General features: G+C 38.1%; 1 long non-coding RNA gene and 1 other non-coding gene across 16 annotated transcripts; one reads left to right on the top strand and one right to left on the bottom strand.

Moving 5' to 3' along the window:
• Window positions 1–454: 454 nt before the first annotated feature.
• Window positions 455–561, bottom strand: LOC130971905 (small nucleolar RNA R71). The gene has a single exon (XR_009083107.1). It is a non-coding gene; the product is annotated as a small nucleolar RNA R71 (small nucleolar RNA).
• Window positions 562–7,004: 6,443 nt separating this feature from the next.
• LOC130968328 (uncharacterized) lies at window positions 7,005–13,853 on the top strand. Of its 15 annotated transcripts, none has more exons than XR_009081590.1 (8): window positions 7,005–7,450; window positions 7,541–8,303; window positions 8,432–8,572; window positions 9,096–9,166; window positions 9,805–9,936; window positions 10,255–11,919; window positions 12,908–13,082; window positions 13,193–13,853. It is a non-coding gene; the product is annotated as an uncharacterized LOC130968328 (long non-coding RNA). The 15 variants fall into 15 exon arrangements; XR_009081597.1 differs by having other exon boundaries at window positions 10,255–11,217; window positions 11,686–13,082; XR_009081592.1 differs by having other exon boundaries at window positions 7,541–7,644; window positions 8,171–8,303; window positions 10,255–13,082.
• Window positions 13,854–23,060: the final 9,207 nt, after the last annotated feature.

The raw sequence follows: 23,060 nt of genomic DNA on the forward strand, positions 1-23,060 counted from the left end.
AGCTAGAGCACAATATTCTAGAAGAAACCTTTTAGAAAATCTTGAACAAGAAATTGGAGACATGGCCGAACCTGAAGGAGATGCCAGAAAGGTTCTTGGTGACTTCACCATGCCTACCTCTGACTTTTATGGCTGAAGTATCTCTGTACCTGCCATTGGAGCTAACAATTTTGAGCTTAAGCCTCAGTTATTCTCTCTTCTGCAACAAAACTACTAGTTCTATGGACTTTCAATGAAAGATCCACATAAGTTCTTAGCTGAATTCTTGTAGATCTGTGATACTGTTAAGACCAATGGAGTTAATCCTGAAGTCTACAAGCTTATGCTCTTTCCCTTTGCTGTAAGAAATAGAGCTAAAATATGGTTGGATTCTCAACCAGAAAAGAGCTTAAACTCTTGGAAAAAGCTGGTTAATACTTTTCTAGCTAAATTCTTTCCCCCTCAAAGGATGAGTAAAATTAGAGTGGAAGTTCAAACTTTCAGACAAAGAGAAGATGAATCCCTCTATGAAGCTTGGGAAAGATACAAGCAATTGATTAGGAGATGTCCTCCTTACATGCTCTCAGAATGGTTTATCATAGGCATGTTCTATGATGGTCTGTCTGAGATTTCCAAAATCTCATTGGACAGCTTTGCAGTTGGATCACTCCACTAGAAGAAAACACCTGCAGAAGCAAGAGAACTCATTGAGATGGTTGCAAACAACCAATTTATGTACACCTCTGAGAGGAGAACCATGGAATCTCTTAGAAGAAAAGAGTTCTTGAAGTTGACACTCTGAATGCATATTGGCTTAGAATAAGATCTTGACCCAACAGGTTAACATGATCTCTCAGCATTCGACTGGAATGCCAACTACAGCTGGCAGTCACCAAGTATCTCCTGATGTAGATGCTTATGATCCTGATCAACCCACCATGGAGGAGGTAAATTACATGGGAGAATCTTATAGAAACACGTACAACCCTTCATGGAGGAATCATCCTAACCTTTCAGGGAAGGATCAACAGAAACCTTAACAAGGTTTCAATAACAATCAAGGTGGAAGGAACTAGAATAGGTTCAACAACAGACCACCATTCCCATCTTTTCAAGGGAATATGGAAACCTCTATGCAGAGTTTCTCTGACTTAGTTACTCTAGTTTTCAACCTCTCTAAGACCACTCATAGTTTCATAAATGAAATAAGGTTCTCCATTAGAAATTTGGAGGTACAAGTTGGTCAACTGAGCAAGAGGATCCCTAAGACCCCTCCTGACACTCTTCCAAGTAACACTGAGGTGAATTGATAAACCACTATTTTATGGTTTATCTTGTGCTAAATAGAGTGGATTTTATCAATCTTTCACACATTTGCCTTCCCAAATTGATGCTATGATTGATAACATGCTTCTTTGGCCATAAATTCACTATTTTTAATCCTCTCTTATTCCCATTCGATGTCATGATATGTGTGTTCAGTATTTTCAGAGATTACAGGGCAGGAATGGCGTAGAGGATAGAAAAGAAGCATGCAAAAGAGGAAGGAAGACAAAGAATTAAAGATTTCGTGGGCGAGCAACGACGCGCACGAGCGAAGCACGCGTACGCGAGGTTAGGAGAAAAAGCAGCGACGCGTACGCGTGGAAGGCAGTCACGTGCTGCATATCAAAATTCGCTGGGGGGCGATTTCTGGTCCCCTGTTTGACCCAGTTTCAGGCCCAGAAGTCCAGAATAGATGCAGGGGTATAGCTGAGACTTGACACACTTTTTTATTCTCATTTTGTTAGTTTTAGTTTGGAGAGAATTCTAGAGCAGAAAACACTTGTTCTCATAGGGTTCTTAGCTTTTCATAATTTTTCTTAGTTTTGCTTGGATTGGATCTTGAGAGAGAGTTACTACTATCTTCGGTGGAAGTCTTCGTCATTATAGTTTGCCTTTCTCTTACCTTACTCTTGTGCTTTTCCATTCAATTGCTTGGATTCATGTTATGATTTTCTTAATTTTATATTTCTTAATATAATGAACCAATTTCAGTTTTAATTCCATTACTTATTGAATTCCTTTCAATTACTTACCATCTCCAATTTTAGTTTTATTAGTTTTAATTTTAATTACCATGTTATTTCTCTACTCCCTTCATATGTTTGTGGAAATGGCATTCAAGTATAGGGAACCCTTGAGTTGGAATACTCAAGTATTAATAGGTAATTGAAAGTTGCTGCTGATGCGTGAGCATCTTTCCTATCTTTTTCTAGTGAATTTGCATTTAATTTGTTAAGTTTAATCAAGAATTAATTATATTTTAGCCACTATGGATGTTACTTTGAGTCTTGTGCAATTCTATTTATTTTAGGTAGCATTCGACTGGATTCGATGAAGTTTCCGTAGAGAAAGAGAAAAAGACGAATGATGCTATCAACCCTAATCTCTCTGCACTCAAACCTGAATATCTCAAGTTACAGAGGTTCAATGGACATGATTTCAGTGGCGTTGAAAAGTTAACTTCCAGATCTTTCCAACGATATATAATAGTCTATACATCTTCTCCATCAATGCTGCCAAGGCTGCGCCTAACTTGAGATTTCTCAAGTTAGGCGCCAAGCATAATAACAACACACAACGTAGCACTCCATTCTCCAAGTTAGGCGCCCAAATCTTCAAGTAAGGCGCACCATGTGAGTTCAACATGCCAAAACTCCCTACATCCCTCAAGTAAGGCGCAGTTATTCCCCAAGTTAGGCGTGGATCCTAGTGAAGCCAAGTGGTCCCCACGCTTACAAGGCTCGCACGAATTGTTAATTAATTCTGATTTAAATTTAAATTTTATTTTAAAATAGGAAAAGATATTATTTCAATTTTAGAAAATAGATTTTAAATTAATTAGGATTAGATATAAAAAGAAGAAACTTTTTTTTGGGGATTATTCCACCTCATTCGAAATTTACAGTTTACCATAATCCTAGTTTTCACTCTTTTCCATGAGAAACTAAACCTCCACTGTTAAGGTTAGGAACTCTGTCTATTGTATGGATTGATTTTGTTGTTTGTTTTCTCTATTTTAATTTATGTACTGGTTTATAGTTTAAGAATTATTTTCGTTCGTTATTTTATGAAATTGGGTGGAACGGAAGTATGACCCTCTTACTAATTGAGTTCTTGTATAACTTGGAAAAGCTCTTGGTACGACTTGAGGTACTACTTGGTACGACACGGTGTACTTGCCGGTTAGTTTGTGGTTGTAAATTCCGCACCAGCTGCCAATTGGATTATCACTAACTCTAATCCTCCCTTGGGAAGCGATTAGGACTTGTGAATCGAAGTTGGTTACCTACTTGACTTTTCTTTATTAATTAAAAGATAACCAAATAGAAGCAACAACCATTTCTCTATTATACTTGGGAAAACCAATAAGGATAAAAGTTCCTATTAATTTTCTCCTAGTCAAGGCTTTTTATTTCAACTATACAACTTCTCTTATTATCATTCTCCGCTTTAACTTTTAGCTATTTAATTTTCTGTTTTCAAACCTCATAAATTTCTCAGAAAACTCCTGATCAATAATTCGCACCTTGTTTCAACTTATTGGGAAACGACCTGAGAATTCTACTCCCAGTATTTTATTCTTAATTGTGACACCCTTTTTAAATTGATAAGTGGAATTTTCGCCGGTTAAAAACTGTACTCGCAATGCTATTCTTATTATAAATTCTTAATCGGCAATTTTCCGCGCGTCAAATTTTGCTACCGTTGCCGGGGAGTTGCAACGGTGTGCTAAATTATTGGTTTGTGTAAATATTTATTTTATTTACATAATTACATTTTTTCTTTTTTATATTTTATTACCATGTGCTATATGTTTCTTTCATTGAATGACACGATCATTACCGGATCTGAGCTTAGCAGCATTTTATTCTGAGATTGAAAGACCTATTTCACATATTAGGCGAGCTCGGCGTCGGTTATTCTCCGAGGGTGGTGAAGGGATTTTACCCAAGTCACCAGTCTTATCTGAGAACGGATCTGACGCGTTATTCGGAGAAGAAACTAGTTCCTCTCTGATTAATTCTATTGACGCCTCTTTTGTTGATTTGAGTGCAGGTAATATGGCAGAGTCTAGGAGAATCACGCTGAAGGAAGCGGGAGCTACAGATTTTACACTGCAACCATATCAAACGCATCCCCTGAACTTGACTGCTGATTTTGAACTGAAGACTGCACTGATCAACCTTCTCTATAAGTTTCATGGTTTACCTGCCCAAGAGCCTATCAAGCACTTTAGGGATTTTTAGACAGCTTGCTCAACTGCTAGGCGGCATGGTGCGGAAGAGACTGCCGTCTGGCTATATGCCTTCCCGTTCTCTCTTGAGGGAAAGGCAAAGGAGTGGTTCTCAGCCTGAAGCTGTTGTTACTTACTGGGATCTGCTCAGAAGGGAATTCCTGGACAAGTACTTTTCGGCAGAGGTTACCGATAGGCTGAAGAAAGAGATTTCTTGTATCATTCAAGGAGAAGCAGAGACTCTTTATGAGTATTGAGAATGCTTTAGAAATCTTCGAGATTCATGTCCCCACCATAAGATTGACCAGTTGGTGTTGATTAGCTATTTCTGCCAAGGCAGAAAGCCTCAAGACAAGACTCTATTAGATGCTGCAAGTAATGGCTCTCTGACTAAGTACAAGACGGCGACTGAAGTGTGGCAACTGATCACCGATCTAGATGAGTCTACCCAAAATGCAAGCCAACGGACTAAGCATCCCAAGGTTATTGCAGAAGTTTCTTCTAATAGTGAGACTGCTGCTATCACTCAAACACTAGGAGAGATGACCAACATACTCAAACAGCTCCAACTGAATCAACAACAACCTCTGCCTCCGCCACAGCCGCAGTGTCAACAAATAGTCCCTCAGAGAGTGTGTGGAATATGCGCTTGCTATTCTCACTACACTGATGAATGTCCTCAACTCCAACAAGAAGACAACACCTTGGCGGCTATTCATAATTTCTACGACCGTCCGAATCAAGGGTACTATCAACAAGGCGGTAATTTTATCCAAGGTGGTCACTACAATCAAGGTTGGAGAGATAATTCCAACTAAGAATGGAGGGATAACTACAATCAAGGAGGCAGAGATAACGGTGAAAATCAAAGGTGAAATAACAATAACTATCAACAAAACCAGAATCAACAGAATCCTCCCTATCGAGCACCTCACCAAAGACAGGGCCAAGCATCTCAATCCAACAAACCACAAGCCCCTCAAATCACTTACTCCTCCCCTCTTCCAACCAAGATGAAACACTCCGAGTTATTCTTCAAGGACAAAGAGCCCTTCAAAATTCAATTGAAGCTCTTATATCCCACTTGGAACCACCTCTTACCCCCCAACAATCAACCTTCAAACTCCAGTGTTCTTCCCTCTCAACCTTTATCCAACCCCAAGGGTGGAATCAATGCCATCACTTTGAGGTCTGGCACTACACTGCAAGAGAGGAGTCTCGAGGAGCAAAGCTCAAAAGAAGATATTCAAGTTGAAGACATTGTTGAGGTAGACGATATAGAAGAAGAGGAAGAAATACAAGGTACAGTTGCAGAAGAAGTAGCTCAACCAAGGAACACTACAAGAAAATGGAGCATTTGTAACAAAAATTTTGTATCAAACTTTAAATTGTTACAAATTGTTATGTTTTGGTAACAAGAATTAACTATTGTTACAAAATAAAGATCTTTTGTAACAACAAGACAAATTGTTGCAAAAATATTTTCTACTTTTGTAAAAAAAATTATTTTTTTGTTACAAAATATATTATTTTTGTAACGAAAAGTCATTTTGTTGCAAAAGTTTAAAATGATTTGTAACGAAAAGGTATTTTGTTACAAATGCTCAAAATATTTTTGTAACGAAAAGTTATTTTGTCACAAAAGTTCAATATCTTTTTTAACGAAAATTTATTTTGTTGCAAAAATTTAATATATTTTCTAATGAAAAATTGTTTTGTTGCAAAAGTTTAACTCATTTTGTAATGAAAAAGTATATTGCATTGTGACAAAGTTTAACATGTTTTACATTAAAAAGACTTCATGAATAATTCTTCTAATAATAAAGCATTGTGTATAATTTATAATTTAAAATTTAAGTGATTAAAAAAAAGATAAAATTGAAATTTGAGTTTTTTTTTTTATTTTTTGCTAAAATTTTTAAACTATTGCCTTCTTCTAAAATTTAGTCATAATATCATAATTTCACAATAACACACACAAAATAAAGAGAATAAAGACGGATAAACAAAGAAAAAAAATACAAAGATGGAAGAAGAGAATAAGGAAATTTAAATAAATTACAACTCTTATATAATTTTTTCAATTGGACATTTTATATATTTAAAATTTGAATTTAAAAAAATACTAACAATTAGATATTTTGATTTGAATAATAAAAAATTTGTAGTTAATTTTATAAATTAAAAAATATTTATTAATTTATTTTTAATTTTAAATTAAAATAATTAATTTAAATTAATTTATAAATTAATAAATAGATTTTTATGTATTCATAAAATAATTTTATTATAATACATTTGATTTTAATTTATTACTCTACTCTATAATTTTGTTAAAATTTTTATATTATTCTTACCTATTTTTTTACCCTGATCTCTTAGAAATTATTTTATTAAGAATGATTAAATTGATTTTTATAAATACTTTAAATTTAAATTTAAGTCAATTAATATTTATGCATAACTTTTATTATAATTAGTTATTTTAATACAAATTGAAATTAAAATTTTGGTAATAAAAAATGATGAAAAATTATATCATATATAATTGATATCTTCAAATTTAAACTGTATTTTATAAGTTATAATTAGTATGTTCATTTTATAATTTAAATTAAAAATAATTATTTAAATTCAATAATATAATTTAAACTCAATAATTATTTAGTACGTTCCACACTTCCTCTGCCCTATTATATTACTTATGTATTTTATTTAAAATCTAAATTCCTAAATAAAACCTAATTTTACAAAACATTCACACCGCATCTAAAAAAGAGAACAGAGGAGGAAGGAGAGTGCGAACGAGAACCAGTGCACGAGGGGAAGGAATGACGCCGTGGAGCTTGGTGCTGCTGCTGCCGTCGTGCCGCCTGGAGAGGGCGGAAGAACCACGTCTGGGAGAGGGAGAACCAGAAGGAATGTCGCGCGAGAAGGAGGGGACGCCTCGTTGTTGCTGTACCTCCATCGTCACTGATTCGCCGTCGCACTTCGTCGCCGCCGCCGGAGCTCCCCTCACCGTCATCGACACCGATTAGGGCAGAGGAGAGTGGAACGTGAGAGAGAGAGACGCATGGGAGAGAGGAGCAGAAACGCCGCAAGGAGGAGAAGGACGAGGTCCGTTCTCACGTTGTTCTGATCCGCCGCCGTCGCTGTCGCCGATTGGGGTCAAAACCCTTGCCGTCACGCCCTGTAAGCTTTAATCCTTGCTCTACTTCTTTCATTTCATTCTTTGGTTTATTGGAATTACTAACTTCAATTTTCATGGTTTTCATTCTGCAGAGCATGAAAGAATCAAAGCTAACAAAGGGATGCGATGAAGTTTGTGTTAGTTTTCATAGTTAATTTATTGTTCTTGTTTATACTGTGACTGTCCGTGTCTGTCCGTGAGTATTCTTTATTTTTTTCTTTAAGTGATATTCTTTTTTTTGTTGAAGTGTTCTTGTTTGCCTTTAATTTATATGCTTTGTTTATTGCCTCTTACATAAATAATGAACACAGATGCATCATTTTAATCCTGTAAAGAGTTGTTAATTAGTTAGTACATATTAGGTTATGTTTGTGGGTTGTTTTGTGTCTTGGTTCTTTTTCTGGCTTTGAGCATTGCTTATCATTTTTGTGTCTAGCTCTCCTATATGTAGTTGCCTATTAGCCTGAGAGTTAGTCATCTTGTATATTCACAACTACACTGATTATCCATAATGTTCTCCCATTTCACGTTTCTTATGCACAAAGCTTTGTCCATATATCTCTTTTGTGGTTCTGATTTACTCTCTGCTTCTGCATCGTATTGTATTACTCCACAAGCATTTTGAAAAGCATTCTAATCCGTTTAACTATTCACTAGTATAATCATAGTTTGTAAATACCTTATCTTTATTTTAACATAGTTGTCTTGAAATTGTTTCTAAGGTTCTTTAGGAAGACTTGACAAATGCTATTTCGTTGAATGATTCGGATAAGGAGTTTTATCTAATTTTGGACTTTAATGTGTACACTAAGCAATCAACATTTGGTGCTTGTTTCCGTTTGAACTACTGCTTTGGTATGAGTTTATCAAGGGCTAAAAATATGACTTTTCTCTGTTATGAATTTTTTAATTTGTTATTTTGTTAATTGTTACTTTCTTTTTGTGACTATACATAATCTTCTTGTCTATCACTTGTTTGGCAGAATATTTCAGCTCAGATAGATGGTGAAGAACAAGAAATCGCAAGTACTCATTCTAGCCCAGGACCATCTAGTCATGGAACTAATGAAAGAGCTATATCAGTTTATGTTTAGTATTCTATATATACACTCATATGCAAAAAGGTATTCCTAACTATTAATTTATCATACAACTGACTTTGGAATGATTTATTAAGTGATAATATAGAGCATGTTGTCATTCTAATGCTGGACAAAATGAGTTACTAGAAGCCATGGGGTTGGATTCCATTGTTTTCATAATTCACATAGAGTTTTCTTATGTTAAACAGTGACAAGTGATTCTTGCAAAAAATATTCTATCATAATCCGAAAATAGTTAGTATAAATGATCATAATTATTATGATTATTTAAGTTAATAGTGTGAGATTATGCAGATTTTTTTTAATAAATTACTTTGTCAAGGTCTAAACTCTACTCTTCAATTGTTACATCAATTGGTGGAAGCCATCAAAAGAATTGTTTAGTATGTTGCTCAACTAAAAAAGAGTTTGGAAAGGACATGGTACGAATTTTAGAGTTCGTATTCATTGTTGAATAATACGAGTATAGTTTTTTATTTTTCCTGTGCATTTTTAAAGAAAAAAATAAATCTTATTTCTTAAGCTAGTGTTTTTTGTTTGGTAGTCTTTTCAGGTGTGTGGCACTTATTAGAAGCTTCTCCATGAGAAAGAAGCTGTGTGAACATGATGGAGTTTGTAATTTGTAGTTTACATTTTGGAGATTTATAATTCCTTATTTTTCTTATCCTATGTATCTATTTAGTTCATTAGGGTTCTTCAATGTGTCTTGTTAGTTTGTACTTTAAAGTTTATATGTTTAAAATTTATAAAACATTTTTAGTTAATGAAAGATATTTGAACTATCTATGTTATTATATATTATATAAATATTGATTTATTGAGTAAATTAGTTAATATATTAATTAATTAAAAAATAATATAATTTGATAAATTATGTGTGTAATTTGTATTAAAAAAATTATTACAAAATAAATAGTATTTTGTAACTAAAGAAAAAAATATTACAAAATCAAGTTACATTTTGTAACAAAATTTTATGATAGGAAAAACTATATTGTCACCAAAAATATTTTGAAAATCAAAATTTGTTATCACTTTTGTACCGACTTTTGGTTTTTGGTATCAGAAAAATTTGTTACAAAATATTACTTTGAATTGTAACAGTTTCATTTTTGTTACAAAAACTTTTTGTAACGGGACATATTGCAATGGCTCTTTTTTTTGTTACAAAATCCTTTTATTTCAAAATTTTGATTTTTTGTAACAATTTTTTTTGTTACATTTTTTGTTACAATTATTGCTTTTTCTTGTAGTGGAATGGAGTACCTAAGGAAGATGATGCTATGAGAGAAGCCATCCCCATTCCATTTCCACACATTGCTAGGAGGACAAAGAAGCAAATGGAGCTAGACCCCAAAATGGTCAAAATTTTTAAAAAGGTTGAGGTAACTATTCCACTTTTTGACGCTATTCAACAAGTACCTAAATATGCTAAATTTCTAAAAGATTTATGCATGCATAAAGATAAGATAAATGATTTAGAAACTATTCCTTTAGGTAGCTATATTTCTGCTTTAATGGGTGCTTTACCAGAAAAATGTAGGGATCCCAGTCCATGCATGGTTACTTGCATTATATGGGGTGTACAATTTATTGACTGTATGTGTGTTTTAGGTGCATGTGTTAGTATTATGCCATTATCTGTATATGATGCCTAAGGCTCCCACCATTGAAAAGGTCGGCAACATGTTTTGTTTTGGCAGATAAGAGCATAATTGCAGTGGTTGGCATTGCGAAGGACGTCCTGGTGAGCATCAAGGGGCTGATGTTTCCTATCAATTTCTACATCCTAGAGATGCCCCCTGGTGATTCTGGAAGACCTTCATCCATCTTGCTTGGAAGGCCATTTCTGAAGACTTCGAAGTTCAAATTGGATGCCTTCTCAGGAACTTATTCTTTTGAGATAGATGACAGAGCAGTGAGCTTCATCCTTGATGAAGCCATGAAGCACCCACCAAAAGATCACTCCATCTTCCAATGCGACATAATTGATGATGTTATAGCTAAAGTTCACCAAGAGGCAGTAGAAGAAGAGACCATGGAGCAAGGTGAAAGTGCGGGGAAGTCCTCTGAGTATATTGAAGACGCCTTGCTACCCCCAGTGGTTCAAGATGATCACATGCCTAACCATGAGCTGAAAATGGAATTGAAGCCCCTTCCACCTCATCTCAAGTGCGCCTACCTTGAGAAAAATTAGAAGCTCCCAGTTATTACTGCAAAGGAACTCACTTCCCAACAACAGGAGCAGCTGCTTAGTGTGTTGAGAAGACACAAGAAAGCAATTAGGTGGAGTTTGGCAGACATAGTAGGTATCAGCCCGCAGGTTTGCAAGCACCGAATATTTCTAGAGGAGGGAGCAAGGCCTATCCGTCAACCTCAAAGGCGAATGAACCCCACCATTTTAGAAGTGGTAAAGAAGGAGGTAACCAGACTGCTTGAAGCTAGCATCATCTATCCAATCTCGGATAGTGAATGGGTCAGCCCAGTACAGGTGGTTCCTAAGAAGTCTGATGTCACCACAGTGAAGAATGAGCATGGGGAGCTCATGGCTACCAGAGTGCAGAATTCTTGGAGGGTGTGCATTGACTACAAGCGTCTGAACCAGGCTACTCATAAGGATCACTACCCGCTGCCTTTCATCGATCAAATGCTTGATCGCCTGTCAGGTAAATCGCACTATTATTTTCTAGATAGTATTACAGGATATTTTCAAATTCATATAGCTCCTGAAGATCAGGAGAAAACTACTTTTACGTGTCCCTTTGGAACGTATGCATATAAGAAGATGCCTTTTGGCTTATGTAATGTACCGGCTACGTTCCAAAGATGCATGATGAGTATTTTCTCAGATTTTCTTGAGAATTGTATGGATGTTTTTATGGATGACTTTAGTATCTATGGTGATTCATTTGACCTTTGCTTGGATAGTTTAGCTAGAGTATTAGAAAGGTGTACTAGTTCAAACCTTGTACTTAATTTTGAAAAATGTCATTTCATGGTAAAATAAGGTATTGTTCTAGGCCATGTTGTTTCTAATACTGGTATATCTGTTGATCCATCAAAGGTAGATATTATTTCTGGTTTTCCTCACCCCTCCTCTGTGAGGGAAGTCCGTTCATTTCTTGGTCATGCAGGTTTCTACCGGTGATTTATCAAGGACTTTAGTAAGGTGGCACTGCCTTTATCCTGTTTGCTACAGAAGGATGTAGAGTTCGAGTTCAGTGAAGATTGCATAGAGGCGTTTGATAAGCTGAAGGTTGCCTTGACCCAAGCTCCTATTGTGAGAGGGCCTGGCTGGACTAGGCCATTCAAAATCATGTGCAACGCATCAAACTATGCAATAGAAGTGGCGCTGGCTCAGCACAAAGGTAAGGACCCTTATATTATTGCTTATGCATCTAAGACTTTAGATGGTGCTCAGTCTAATTATACTACCACTGAAAAAAAGCTATTAGCTATTGTTTTTGCTCTTGATAAATTCATAGCCTATTTACTGGGAACTAAGGTGGTAGTATATTCAGACCACGCTGCTTTAAAGTATCTGTTAGCTAAAAAAGAGTCAAAATCAAGGTTAATCCGTTGGATTTTGCTACTGCAAGAATTTGATTTAGAAATCAAAGATAGGAGTGGCTCTCAAAACTTAGTGGCGGACCACTTGAGTTGCCTTAAACATATTAAAAATGATTTCACTCCTATCAATGATGTGTTTCCACTTGATAGCTTAAAAGCAGTATCTGAGGTGGTTCCTTGGTATGCACCTATAGCTAATTATTTGGTTAGTCGTACCTTCCTTCCTAATTTTACTAAGCATCAAAGGGATAAGCTGAAAAGTGAGTCCAAATATTATATATAGGATGACACATATTTATGGAGATGTGGTGCTGACCAGATAATTAGAAGGTGTGTGCCACAATCAGAATTCCACTCAATTTTAGAGGCCTGCCACTCTTTTGGGAGTGGCGGACACTTTGGTCCTCAAAGAACTTCTAGAAAAATCTTAGACTGTGGATTCTAGTGGCCTACACTTTTTAAGGATGCTAGTATTTATTGTGACTCTTGCCCCCAATGTCAGAGATTTGGAAATATATCTAAGAGGAATGAGATGCCCCAACAACTTATGTTGTTCTGTGAAATTTTTTATGTTTGGGGTATTGACTTCATGGGTCCATTTCCAAATTTTAATGGTTTCTTATACATCTTGTTAGATGTTGATTATGTTTCTAAATGGGTGAAAGCAATTCCTACCTGCACTGATGATGCTAACATTATTGTCTCCTTTATTCGAAATAATATTATCTGTCGCTTTGGATCACCACGAGCAATCGTGAGTGATCAAGGCACTCACTTTTGCAACAGGAGAATGACAAATCTGTTGAAGAAAAAAGACATCATTCACAAGGTAGCGACAGCCTACCATCCCCAGACCAATTACCAAGCCGAGGTGTTAAATAGGAAGATCAAGCATATTAGAGAAGATTGTGAAGCCTCATGATGAGCGGATAATTTATACGCTTTTTGGCATTGTTTTTAGGTAGTTTTTAGTAAGTTCAAGCTACTTTTAGGGATGTTTTCCTTAGTTTTTATGTTAAATTCACATTTCTGGACTTTACTATGAGTTTGTGTGTTTTTCTGTGATTTCAGGTAAATTCTGACTGAAATTGAGGGATTTGAGCAAAACTCTGAAAAAGGCTGACAAAAGGACTGCTGATGCTGTTGGATTCTGACCTCCCTGCACTCGAAATGGATTTTCTGGAGCTACAGAACTCCAAATGGTGCGCTCTCAACGGCGTTGGAAAGTAGACATCCAGGGCTTTCCAGCAATATATAATAGTCCATACTTTATTCGAAGAATGACGACGTAACTTGGCGTTGAACGCCAAGTTCATGCTGCTGTCTGGAGTTAAACGCCAGAAAAACGTCATGATCCGGAGTTGAACGCCCAAAACACGTCATAACTCGGAGTTCAACTCCAAGAGAAGCCTCAGCTCGTGTGTTGATCAAGCTCAGCCCAAACATACACCAAGTGGGCCCCGGAAGTGGATTTATGCATCAATTACTTACTCATGTAAACCCTAGGAGCTAGTTTATTATATATAGGACATTTATCTATTGTATTAGACATATTTTGACCACTTTAAACTCTTTATTCATTCGGTCACTTGATCATGGAGAGGGCTGGCCATTCGGCCATGCCTGAACCTTATGCTTATGTATTTTCAACGGTGGAGTTTCTGCACACCATAGATTAAGGGTGTGGAGCTCTGCTGTACCTCAAGTATTAATGAAGTTCTATTTTCTTTTATTCAAATCTCTCTTATTCTTATTCCAAGATATTCATTCGTACCCAAGAATATGATGAATGTGATGAGTTAGATAACCCTCATTATTATTCTCACTTATGAACGCACGTGATTGACAACCACTTCCGTTCTACATGCAACAGAGCTTGAATGTGTATCTCTTAGATTCCCCAACAGAATCTTCGTGGTATAAGCTAGATGGATGGCGGCATTTATGAGGATCCGGAAAGTCCAACCTTGTCTGTGGTGTTCCGAGTAGGATCCTGGGAATCCGGAAAGTCTAACCTTGTCTGTGGTATTCCGAGTAGGATTCCGGTAATGAATGACTGTGACGTGCTTCAAACTTTAACCTGCTGGGCGTTAGTGACAGACGCAAAAGAGGGATTCTATTCCAGTAGGAGCGGGAACCAACCGGTGATTAGCCGTACTGTGACAGAGTGCGTGAGCATTAGTTTTCACTGCGAGGATGGGATGTAGCCATCAACCATGGGTGATGCCTCCAGACTGGTTAGCTGTGCGAGTGACAGCCGCATAGGATATTTCCCCGAGAGGATTGAAAGTAGCCACAGTTGATGGTGAACCCCTATACAAAGCTTGCCATGGAAAGGAGTAAGAAGGATTGAGTAGAAGGAATAGGAGAGCAGGCGTCCGTGAGCTCTACAGCACCTCCATTCCGCTTATCTGAAATTCCTACCAATGAATCTGCATAAGTATTTCTATCCCTTTTATTATTCCCTTTTATTTACAATCCAATAATCACAATTACCCTTTAATCTCCCTAACTGAGATTTGCAAGGTGACCATAGCTTGCTTCATACCAACAATCTCTGTGGATTCGACCCTTACTCACGTAAGGTTATTACTTGGACGACCCAGTACACTTGCTGGTTAGTTGAACGAAGTTGTGAAGAAAATAAACAGTGTCCTAAGAATAAACATCCTTTAAATGCAAATCAAAAGAATAAGTGATCACAATTTCGTCCACCACCTCACAGGAAGGACTGGAGTGCTCGACTGGCAGATGCACTTTGGGCTTATCGGACTGCATACGAGACACCCATCGGAATGAGTCCCTTCCGTCTCATCTACGAGAAGGCTTGTCACCTTCCAGTGGAGGTGGAACACAAGGCATACTAAGCGGTAAAGGAATGCAACCTAGGATTGGGGGTAGCCGGCATTGAAAGAAAGCTACAACAGCAGGAATTGGAGTGCCTTCAACTAGAGGCATGTGAGAACTCACAACTCTACAAGGAGAAGGTGAAGGCGGTGCATGACAGGAATATCAAGAGGAGAGAGTTTAGAGTTGAGGATCTAGTCCTCCTCTACAACTCAAGGTTAAGACTCATGCCAGAAAAGCTGAGATCAAGGTGGGAAGGACCCTACAGGGTGGAGAAGGTTGAGCCTTATGGAGTCTTCCACCTGAGCCATCCGTCAAGCCCCACCTTCTTCAAGGTAAATGGCCACCGCTTGAAGCTATATCATGGTGAAAAGCTGAAAAACAACAAGGAGCTGGAGATCTTCCTTCTGAAGGATCCAGCGCAGGAAGAGGACTAAGCTCATAGACCGTCCAACTTAAGGACGTTAAACAAAAGTGCTAGGTGGGAGGCAACCTACCATGGTATGATCTTCCTTTTTTTTCTTAGTTTCATTTCATTTATACTAGTGTTACTTTCAGTTCTGCATCTTTAATTCTACTTATATATATATGTATATATATATATAAGAGCCTTTGACGCATACGCGTCTATGACGTGCACGCGTCCCTTGGAGGTTCAATTTTTGTAACAAACTTACAAAGAGTTAGGCTGGAAGCGTGCAGGAGGGGTGCTTGGCGCACCAGCAACCCCTCGGGTACACATGACCCACGCGTAACCATCCAGTACGCGTATGCGTGGAGTAACAATCGGCATAAATGAAGGTTTTTGGTAGAAAGTTGTGAGGCCATGGCGCTAGAATCGTGTGTCTGGCACGTCCAGTGGTGACGCGTACGCGTGATTGGCGCTTACGCGTCACCTCCAACCTTGTCAACCCACGCGTGCGCGTCACGCACGCGTGGACGCGTACGCATGGGCGTGAAATTTAACAAAAATGCCAAGAAGTTACAGAGTGTTGCGCGGGAGTAATGATGGAACCGCGCATTTCGCACGGAAGTGGTCACGCATAGGCGTGACTGACGCTTGCGCGTCCCTCACAACTAAGCTCACCCACGCGTAAGTGTGGGAACGCGTGCGCGTTGTATGCGCTGCGTCACTTACTCAGCGCACTGACCTATTCTGCATTTCTTAAACGTCTTTTCTTTTCTTTTCTTTTCAAATCCTAATTCTTTCTTCTTCTCCTTCTTACTCTCTTCTTCATTCTTCTTCTTTCTTTCTTAACTTCTTCTTCCTCCATTCTTCTTACTCTTCTCTCACTCTCACTCTCAATTACTTCCCTATTTTTCATCTTTTTCTTCTTAAGGTTCTTTTTCTTTCCCTCTTCTACTTTTTATTTTTGCATTCTTATGTTGGTGCTAGAGATTTATTTGGGTGATTGCTTTATTATGTATTTGCATGTGGATATTATGAGGAGTGATTTGACAATTGACATTATAGGTCTCATACATGCTTGGCTTAATTACCTTGTTTTCAACTTTTAAAAGTGCATACTGGTGCACGAATTTGCAATCCGTACAACTAACCAGCAAGTGCACTGGGTCGTCCAAGTAATACCTTACGTGAGTAAGGGTCGATCCCACAGAGATTATTGGTTTGAAGCAAGCTATGTTTATTTTATTAATCTTAGTCAGGATACCAATAGAGTTCTTTAGCCTCGTATAAAGTAAAAAGGGCATAAAATAAATAGTTGTTACTTTAATAATGGAGAATATGTTGGAGTTTTGGAGATGCTTTGTCCTCTGAATTTCAACTTTTCCTTGAAATCCTTTTCCCACATGCAAGGTTCCTTCCATGGCAAGCTCTATGTAGGGTGTCACCGTTGTCAATGGCTACTTCCCATCCTCTCAGTGAAAATGGTCCAAATGCTCTGTCACAGCACGGCTAATCATCTGTCGGTTCTCAATCAGGTTGGAATAGAATCCATTGATTCTTTTGTGTCTGTCACTAAAGCCCAGCCTTCAGGAGTTTGAAGCTCGTCACAGTCATTCAATCCCAGAATCCTACTCGGAATACCACAGACAAGGCTTAGACTTTCCGGATTCTCATGAATGCCGCCATCAATCCGGCTTATACCACGAAGATTCTGATTAAGGAATCTAAGAGATACTCATTCAATCTGATGTAGAACGGAGGTGGTTGTCAGGCACACGTTCATGGATTGAGGAAGGTGATGATCATCACGGATCATCACCTTCTTCATGTTTAAGCGCGAATGAACATCTTAGATAAGAACAAGCGTGTTTAAATGGAAAACAAAGGTAATTGTATTAATTCATCGAGACGCTGCAGAGCTCCTCACCCCCAACAATGGAGTTTAGAGACTCATGCCGTCAAAGTGTATAAAATTCAGATCTGAAAATGTCATGAGGTACAAAATAAGTCTCTAAAAGTTGTTTAAATAGTAAACTAGTAACCTAGGTTTACAGAAAATGAGTAAACTATGATAGATGATGCAGAAATCCACTTCTGGGGCCCACTTGGTGTGTGCTGGGGCTGAGACTTAAGCTTCTCACGTGCCTGGGGCTGTTTTGGGCGTTCAACGCCAGGTTGTAACCTGTTTCTGGCGTTGAACTCCAACTTGTAACCTGTTTCTGGCGCTGGACGCTAGACAGCAGCATGATACTGGCGTTGAACGCCAGTTTATGTCGTCTATTTTCACGCAAAGTATAGACTATTATATATTTCTGGAAAGCCCTGGATGTCTACTTTCCAACGCCATTGAGAGCGCACCATTTAGAGTTCTGTAGCTCTAGAAAATCCATTTCGAGTGCAGGGAGGTCAGGATCCAACAGCATCAGCAGTCCTTTTTCAGCCTAACTCAGATTTTTGCTCAGCTTCCTCAATTTCAGCCAGAAAATACCTGAAATCACAGAAAAACACACAAACTCATAGTAAAGTCCAGAAATATAATTTTTGCCTAAAAGCTAATAATATTCTACTAAAAACCAGTTAAAACACACTAAAATCTACATGAAATTACCCCCAAAAAGCGTATAAAATATCCGCTCATCACAACACCAAACTTAAACTGTTGCTTGTCCTCAAGCAACTAGATAAATAAAATAGGATGAAAAGAAATTAAGAAGTAATAATATCTAAGAGTTTTAAATGGAGCTTAGATTCTTATTAGATGAGCGGGGCTTGTAGCTTTTTGTTTCTGAACAGTTTTGGCATCTCCCTTTATCCTTTGAAATTCAGAATGATTGGCATCCATAGGAACTCAGAATTCAGATAGTATTATTGATTCTCCTAGTGTAGTATGTTGATTCTTGAACACAGTTACTTTATGAGTCTTGGCCGTGGCCCTAAGCACTTTGTTTTCCAGTATTACCACGGGATACATAAATGCCACAGACACATGACTGGGTGAACCTTTTCAGATTGTGACTCAGCTTTGCTAGAGTCTCCAGTTAGAGGTGTCCAGAGCTCTTAAGCACACTCTTTTGCTTTGGATCACAACTTTAACCACTCAGTCTTAAGCTTTTCACTTGGACCTTCATGACACAAGCACATGGTTAGGGACAGCTTGATTTAGCCGCTTAGGCCTGGAACTACTTCCCTGGGACTTATTTTTCTCATCATCATCAGACATCAATAAAATAGTAGATAATTAGAATAAAGAAGTAATTTATTTTTCGAGTTCTTAATAATAAAAATTATAATTAACTATATGTGGTGGCAATACTTACTTGGGAATAAAACCAGAATAGATATACTAATTACTACTACTACTACTATATATATCTCCTAAGGTAAATTTCTATAATAACATTATCACAGAGTTAAAGCTAAATTTAGAACCCAACAACCTGTGTTCTGAGAAGTAGATGTTCCTTTGATCTGTGGGGTGCTTGGTCCTTCAAGGATTAATTTCTGGCGCTTCAGCTCCCTTAAATCACGCCCTTGCTCTTCTTGTTCCTTAAGCAGTTTGCAAAGCATGCTACTTTGATTGTTCTGTTCTTCCTTTATTTGGTTCATAGCTTTTTGCAATTTGGAAATAGATGCCTCAAGATGTTCCCAATATTCAAATTGAGGAAGTTCTGGGAGGACTTCCTGTGCTCTCCTCTTGATTGGATCATCCTGCAGCTGTTGTCTATCCATTGATATTCTAGTGATTGGCCTCTCAACTAAGATATACTCTGTTATTCCCATCTTCACTCCAGCATCTCTGCAGAGCATAGAAATTAAGCTTGGATAGGCCAATCTGGCATCCTTGGAATTCCTGTTTGCTATTTTGTATAGTTCACACGAGATCAGTTGATGGAATTCTACTTCTTTTCCTAACATGATGCAGTGAATCGTCACTGCTCTTTTAATAGTAACTTCAGAACGGTTGCTGGTGGGCAATATAGAACGCCCAATGAAATCCAGCCAGCCTCTGGCTACTGGTTTGAGATCTTCTCTTTTGAGTTGATTTGGGATGCCAGTCGTGCTGGTGGTCCACCTGGCTTCAGGGATGCATATATCCTCTAGAATCTTGTCCAAGCCTTTATTTACCCTCATCATTCTCCTATTAAAGGAGTCTGGGTCATCTTTCAATTGAGGAAGCTTAAAGATCTCCCTGATTTTGTCAGGATGGGTATGAACAATCTTTCCTCTGACTAAGGTCCGATGGTCATAGAGGGCAGCTCCAATTATTCTTTACCTGTCTGTCTGCCATAGATTAGCATAGAACTCTTGAACCATGTTCCTTCCCACTTTCGTTTCAGGATTAGCTGGGATTTCCCAGTTCCTATTTCGAATTTGTTCTTGGATCTCCAGATATTCATCTTCTTTCAGATCGAACTTGACTTCCGGGATCACTGATCTTAGACTCATTATTTTGTAGTAATAGTCTGAATGTTCTTTAGTTAAGAACTTCCCTTGATTCCAAAGTGGCTTTGGAATATTTTCTTTCTTGCCTCTTGGGTTGGGTTGTTTTCCTTTAGGGGCCATGATCAAAGTGAGTATGTTTTTGTGATCACGGATAAGCACACCAAACTTAGAGGTTTGCTTGTCCTCAAGCAAAAGAAGAGAGAGAAGAGGGATAGGAGGAGAGCAAGTGTGGAATGGTGGATGATGAGAGGGGCGCCGAAACTGAATATAAAGGGAGGGGTGGGTATTCAAAAATAAGAAAAAGATATAAGATAAGAGATATGATTTATAAAAGATAAATATGATAAAAAAAGGATATAATTTAAAAAGATCTGAAATAAATCTGAGTTTTTAATTTGAAAAAGATTTTAAAAGATAATTAAATTTTGAAAAACTTAAAAAAAAGAGTTGGATTGGATTGGAAATCATCTGTCTTTATGGATGAAGATGCATGTAAAATCTTTGAAAAAGGGATTTTAGAAATTAGGGATTTTAGAAATTAGGATTAAAATTTTTGGAATTGAAGGATGATATTTGGAAACATGTTTATGCAAGAAATCATGAATTGAAACATAAAAATTTTGAAGAAAAATGAATTTTACCTCCTCCCCACCATCCTGGCGTTAAACGCCCAACTGCTGCATGTTTTGGGCGTTTAACGCCCAATTGTTGCTTCTCCTGGGCGTTCAACGCCCAGCTGTTGCTTTTTTCTGGCGTTGAACGCCAGGAAGTCCTTTGTCACTGGGCATTTTTCTGAACGCCCAGGACGCTATCAATCTGGCGTTAAACGCCCAGAAGGTGCTTCTTTCTGGCGTTCAACGCCCAGAAGATGCTCCTTTCTGGCGTTTAACGCTCAGATGGCTACCCTTACTGGCGTTGAACGCCCAGTGAGTGCTTCTTTTGGGCGTTCAACGCCCAAAACATTTCTTACTGGCTTTTTTCGTGCCAGTGAGCTTCCAAATTTTCCTGTAACTCTGTGAATTCAATCAATTGCTATTTTACCTTTTGAAGATACTCTGACATATATCTGTAAAAATCAATTAATTAGCAGGAATAAAATTAAATTTTGTGAATGGCTGGGTTGCCTCCCAGCAAGCGCTTCTTTAATGTCGTTAGCTGGACTATTACTGAGCTTTTAATCAAGTCTCAGTTTTGAGCATTCTTGCTCAAAATTGCTTTCAAGATAATGTTTAACTCTCTGTCCATTAACAATGAACTTTTTGTTAGATTCATTATCCTGAAGCTCTACGTATCCATATGGTGATACACTTGTAATCACATATGGACCTCTCCACCAGGATTTTAATTTCCCGGGGAATAATTTGAGCCTAGAATTAAATAGCAAAACTTTCTGCCCCGGCTCAAAGACTCGGGATGACAATTTCTTATCATGCCATCTTTTCGCTTTCTCTTTGTAAATTTTTGCATTCTCGAAAGCATTGAGTCTAAATTCCTCTAGCTCATTCAATTGGAGCAATCGTTTTTCTCTAGCTAACTTGGCATCAAGGTTTAGGAATCTGGTTGCCCAGTAGGCCTTGTGTTCCAGTTCCACTGGCAAGTGACATGCCTTTCCATACACAAGCTGGTATGGAGAGGTCCCTATAGGGGTCTTGAATGCTGTTCTGTATGCCCACAGAGCATCATCCAAGCTTCTTGCCCAATCCCTTCTACGGTTAATTACAGTCCGTTCCAGGATTCTTTTGAGTTCTCTATTTGAGACTTCAGCTTGCCCATTAGTCTGTGGGTGATATGGAGTAGCTACCCTGTGGCTAACTCCATAACGAACCAAAGCAAAGTAAAGCTATTTATTGCAGAAATGAGTGCCCCCATCACTGATTAATACTCTAGGGGTACCAAATCTGCTGAAGATGTGTTTCTGGAGGAATTTTAACACTGTTTTAGTGTCATTAGTGGGTGTTGCAATAGCCTCCTCCCATTTGGACACATAATCCACTGCCACCAGAATATAAGTGTTTGAGTATGATGGTGGGAAAGGTCCCATGAAGTCAATACCCCATACATCAAACAACTCAATCTCCAAGATCCCTTGTTGAGGCATGGCATAACTGTGAGGCAGATTGCCAGATCTTTGGCAACTGTCACAATTAAGTACAAACACTCGGGAATCTTTATAGAGAGTAGGCCAGTAGAAGCCACATTGGAGGACTCTTGTGGCTGTTCGCTCACTTCCAAAATGTCCTCCATACTGTGATCCATGGCAGTGCCATAGGATCTTCTGCGCTTCTTCTTTAGGCACACACCTACAGATTACTCCGTCTGCACATCTCTTAAAGAGATACGGCTCATCCCAGAGATAATACTTTGCATCCGTGATCAGCTTCTTTGATTGCTGCCTACTGTATTCTTTGGGTATGAATCTCACTGCCTTGTAGTTTGCAATGTCTGCAAACCATGGCACTTCCTGGATGGCAAAGAGTTGCTCATCCGGAAAGTTTTCAGAGATCTCAGTAAGAGAGAAGGACGCCCCTTCTACTGGTTCTATTCGGGACAGGTGATCTGCTACCTGATTCTCTGTCCCTTTTCTGTCTCTTATTTCTATATCAAACTCTTGCAGAAGCAACACCCATCTTATAAGTCTGGGTTTTGAATCCTACTTTGTGAGTAGATATTTAAGAGCAGCATGATCAGTGTACACAATCACTTTTGATCCTACTAAATAAGATCTGAATTTGTCAATGGCGTAAACCACTGCAAGTAGCTCTTTTTCTGTGGTTGTGTAGTTCTTCTGTGCATCATTTAGAACACGGCTGGCATAGTAAATAACGTGCAGAAGCTTGTCATGCCTTTGTCCCAATACTGAACCAATGGCATGGTCACTGGCATCACACATTAGTTCAAATGGCAATGTCCAGTTTGGTGCAGAAATGATTGGTGCTGTGACCAATTTAGCTTTCAGAGTCTCAAATGCCTGCAGACACTCCTTATCAAAGACGAATGGCGTGTCAACAGCTAGCAGGTTGCTCAGAGGTTTGGCGATTTTTAAAAATCCTTTATAAACCTCCTATAAAATCCTGCATGCCCCAGAAAGCTTCTGATTGCCTTAACATTAGCAGGTCGTGGTAATTTTTCAATTACCTCTACCTTAGCTTGATCCACCTCTATTCCCTTGTTTGAGATTTTGTGCCCAAGGACAATTCCTTCAGTCACCATAAAGTGACATTTTTCCTAGTTTAAAACCAG

The sequence above is a fragment of the Arachis stenosperma genome, chromosome 3 (genome assembly GCF_014773155.1).
Source record: "Arachis stenosperma cultivar V10309 chromosome 3, arast.V10309.gnm1.PFL2, whole genome shotgun sequence".
Lineage (NCBI taxonomy): Eukaryota > Viridiplantae > Streptophyta > Magnoliopsida > Fabales > Fabaceae > Arachis > Arachis stenosperma.